Source organism: Galeopterus variegatus, unplaced genomic scaffold, assembly GCF_000696425.1.
Source record: "Galeopterus variegatus unplaced genomic scaffold, G_variegatus-3.0.2 Scaffold6333, whole genome shotgun sequence".
NCBI classification, from domain to species: Eukaryota; Metazoa; Chordata; class Mammalia; order Dermoptera; family Cynocephalidae; genus Galeopterus; species Galeopterus variegatus.
This window is the reverse complement of record NW_007732444.1, coordinates 74,807-79,331: the sequence shown is the minus strand read 5'-3', so window position 1 is coordinate 79,331 and position 4,525 is coordinate 74,807. Positions and strand designations below refer to the sequence as shown.

Sequence of the window (4,525 nt, the reverse complement as noted above, 5' to 3'; positions counted from 1 at the left end):
TTGTACTACAAAGGTATAGTAACTAAAACAGCATGCTACTGGCATAAAAACAGACACATAGACAAATGGGACAGAACAGAGCCCAGAATAAATTCATGTACCTCCACCCAACTGATCTTTGACTAAGATGCCAAGGATACATATTGGGAAAGAGACAGTCTCTTCTAGACACCTACCTCTTACCATATACAAAAATTAACTCAAAATGAATTAAAGATTTAAATGTAGAACCTGAAACTATGAAACTACTAGAAGAAAACATACAAGAAATGATCCAAGACATGTGGCTGGCCAAGGATTTTAAAATAAGACTATAAAAGTACAAGTAATAAGAGCAAAAATAGACAAGTGGGATTACATCTAACTAAAAAGCTTTTGCACAAAGGAAACTGTTAATAGAGTGATGAGACAACCTGTAGAATGAGAAAAATATTTGCAAACTATATATCTGACAAGGGGTTAATATCAAGAACACATAAGGAACTTAAGCAACTCAACAGCAAAAAAACAAATAGCTCAATGAGAAAGGGGCAAAGGATCTCAATAGACACTTCTCAAAACAAGACATACAAATGGCCAACACGCATATGAAAAAACACTAATCATCGGGGAAACACAAATCAAAACGATGAGATACCAGCTCATTCCAGTTAGAATGGCTATTATCAAAAAGACAAAAGAAAACAAGTGTTGATGAGGATGTAGAGAAAATGAAACACTTGCACACTGTTGGTGGGAGTGTAAACTGGTACAGTTATTATGCAAAAGAGTACAGAGGTTTCTTAAAAAATTAAAAATAGAACTACCATATGATCCAGCAATCCCACTACTGGGTATAAACCCAAAGGAAATGAAGTCAGTATCTCAAAAAGATATCTGCACTCCCACGTTTATCACAGCACAATTTACAGTAGCCAAGAGATGGAATCAACCTAAGTGTCCAACAATGGATGAATGGATTAAAAAATGTGGTATATATACACAATGGAATACTATTCAGCTGTAAAAAGAAAGAAATCCTGTCATTTGTGGCAATATGGATGTAATTGGAGTGCATTATGTTAAGTGAAGATAGCCAGGCATAGAAAGACAAATACATGATCTCACTCATATGTGGAATCTTAAAAAAAAAGAAAGAAAGAAATGTGGATATTATAGATGCAGAGAGTAGAGCAATAGTTACCAGAGACTGGAGGGGGGTGGGGGGAAGGGAAAACAGGGAGAGGCTGGTACAAAATCCAGTTGGATAGGAAGAATAAGTTCTGATGTTCTCTTGCACAGTAGGGTGACTATGGTTAACAGTTAAGTTTTGTACATTACATAATAGCTAAAGGAGAGGCTTTTGAATGTTTTCACCACAAAGAAATGATAAATGCATGAGGTGATTGGTACATTAACTACCTTGACCCAATCATTTTACAACATATATGTGCATCAAGCATCAGATTGTACCCTGTAAGTATGTACAATTATACTTCAATTAAAAAAAAAAATATATATATATATGTTTTTGAAAAGCAGATTTTTTTTCAGCATGGTAAAAAAAAGAAAAAAAGAAAAGTAATGCTACCCAACTGTATCCATCTAATATCTAATCATTAATGATCTATACCAAAAGAAGTACACATTTGCTTTAAATCCACAACCAAAAAATTATAGATAAATTTACCAACTTGCNTTTAAATGAATAAATAATGGGACTGTGCTAAATAAGCTACAGAAAGCCTCAACACTGAATGTAATTTCTAATTTTTCCTGATAGGTCATTGAAAACAAAATTAAATAGGTTGACATTTATTGTTCTCTTTACAAATGAATCCCAAGTTTTATAAGGATGACATGCAAATTCGTGAAGTGTTCCATATTTAAAAAAAAAAGAAAGAAAGAAATGTGGATATTATAGATGCAGAGAGTAGAGCAATAGTTACCAGAGACTGGAGGGGGGTGGGGGGAAGGGAAAACAGGGAGAGGCTGGTACAAAATCCAGTTGGATAGGAAGAATAAGTTCTGATGTTCTCTTGCACAGTAGGGTGACTACGGTTAACAGTTAAGTTTTGTATATTACATAATAGCTAAAAGAGAGGCTTTTGAATGTTTTCACCACAAAGAAATGATAAATGCATGAGGTGATTGGTACATTAACTACCTTGACCCAATCATTTTACAACATATATGTGCATCAAGCATCAGATTGTACTCTGTAAGTATGTACAATTATACTTCAATTTAAAAAAATATATATATATATATGTTTTTGAAAAGCAGATTTTTTTTCAGCATGGTAAAAAAAAGAAAAAAAGAAAAGTAATGCTATCCAACTGTATCCAATTCAAAACAAACTAAAGAAAATGGGTATACACATATACACATACAAAATGCTGTTTAAGAATTTTTCTCTAATATTAGTGCTTAGTCATCTAATGTCTAATCATTAATGATCTATACCAAGAGAAGTACACATTTGCTTTAAATCCACAACCAAAAAATTATAGATAAATTTACCAACTTGCTCATTGTTCTGACTTTCCATATCAAGGTTATAATTTTTCCCTAATTAAGTTTTTATCATATCACAAGAATGCAAGTGTTGAGAGGCTGTAAGGAGATACACATTAACTACTTACATTAAGCAATTTAATGTTTTTTTATTTGTTTTCTTCCAATGTTACACTTCTATTGCTTTTATAATCTTTTGAGAGAATGGGAAATACAAAGTATGTAATAAAAAGTCACTCAGCAAATATTTACCAAAACCTGCTACCATGTTATGTTTGGTGTTAGGAATAAGGCAGCCTCAAAGAAACTGCAGACTAGAGGAAGGAAAAAAACCACTAAAACCACTAAACAGAATCTCACCACAGCTTTGTGAGTGATATGACAGGGATACACACACAGGGGACCATCTGAGAACTCAGAAGTAATGCTTAAAGCTAGGTTTTACAAATGAGATTTAAAAAATATATTAAAACACAGAAACAGCATGTGCAAAGACCCAAAAGCAATGTATTGTATAGTCTAATGAATTTCAAAGTAGCTCAGGAATGAACTTTAGTATATGTGTGAGTGTGTGTGTGTGTGTGTGTGTATGTGTAGGCAAGGAAAAAGAATAGGAAAACAGGCTGGTTCCATTTCTACCATACACGTAAACTGTCAAGGAAAAAAACAAACAAACAAACAAACAAACAAAACACCTGATAACCTAGATAAATATTTCAGGCATCTGTTCACCCACTTGGTCAAACTCACAACAAAGTAAAAGCAATCCTCAGAGCCAAAAAAGAAGTTGCAGAAAACCACACAGTAAAGTAATACTGAAGAGAAGGCTGGCCTAAAGGTATGTGTTAATCTGAGTGGCCTAGAGGCTTACATTGTGGGGAATAGGTGACAAGGACTTTGGGACTAAACAAGGTGACTAGTTGAAACTAAGACCCCCCCACCCCCCATAAAGCTAGGATCCTGCCACAGATACTCCCTTAGTAAAATTAGGAGAAAAAAAATAAAAAAGAATATCTTCCGGGCCAGCCCCATGGCTCACTCGGGAGAGTGCGGCGCTGGTAGTGCTGAGGCCGCGGGTTCGGATCCTATATGGGGGTAGCCAGTGTGCTCACTGGCTGAGCGTGGTGCGAGCAACACCAGACCAAGTGTTGCGATCCCCTTACCAGTCAAAAAAAAAAGAAGAAGGAAAAAAAAAGAGTATCTTCCAGCAAAAGGACACAACAGAGAAATCCCATTTACCCTAGGCTCTGCGTAGATGAGGGAGAAATAAATCTTTGGGGCATTTGTAGCTATAGCTTTCTCCTTGTCCAAGTTGGTGATTCAAATTTATAGTACAGATCCACCCTCCAATATCTAAGACCCTTAGGGCCATATATGTTTCAGAATTCACAATTTTTCAGATTCTATGGGGGGTATTATTGTGCATACAGCATATATTAAGTAACACCACAGTATAGTCTGGGCAGTATACCATAATATAATATTTCTGTAGCTCAACATATGAACCTCCCTATAGGTAGTAAAAGACGATCTAAGGTCAACTTTTGCCACTGAATGATTTACAAAAGGAATTTTGATTTCCTGAGCTTTTTGAATTTTCAAGTTATGGAAAGGGATTATAGACCTGGACCTAAACTAAATGGGAAGCTCCAAGAGCAGAAAGCAACCTCAGGTGCTCCAGGATGGTAGCACCTACAGGGCCTATCTGAAGTGAACATAAACTCTCTCTAGGTAACCCTACGCTTCCCAGGATTCTCACAGACGAAGTCCTAGCCAACATGACCTAATAGTCTAAAATCACAAGGCATATGAAAAAACATCATTATTGAGGATAAGGCAAAAACAGCAGCAGAAACAGAACTTCATATAATGGCTCTATGAGATAAAGAATATAAAATTAGTTTTGTTTAAAATGGTAAAGAAGGGCCGGCCCGGTGGCGCACTGCTGTAGTGCGCCGCTTGGGAAGTGTGGCGGCGCTCCCGCCGGGGGGTCAGATCCCACATACAGACCGGCGGCCCACTGGCTGGG

General features: G+C 36.3%; 1 protein-coding gene across 1 annotated transcript in view; it reads right to left on the bottom strand.

Moving 5' to 3' along the window:
- The window catches only part of LOC103606135 (clathrin coat assembly protein AP180-like), a gene marked incomplete at its 3' end in the record, with an annotated part of 56,022 nt that overhangs the window by 40,449 nt on the left and 11,048 nt on the right, over positions 1 to 4,525 (bottom strand). The gene's annotated exons all lie outside the window — the stretch shown is intronic.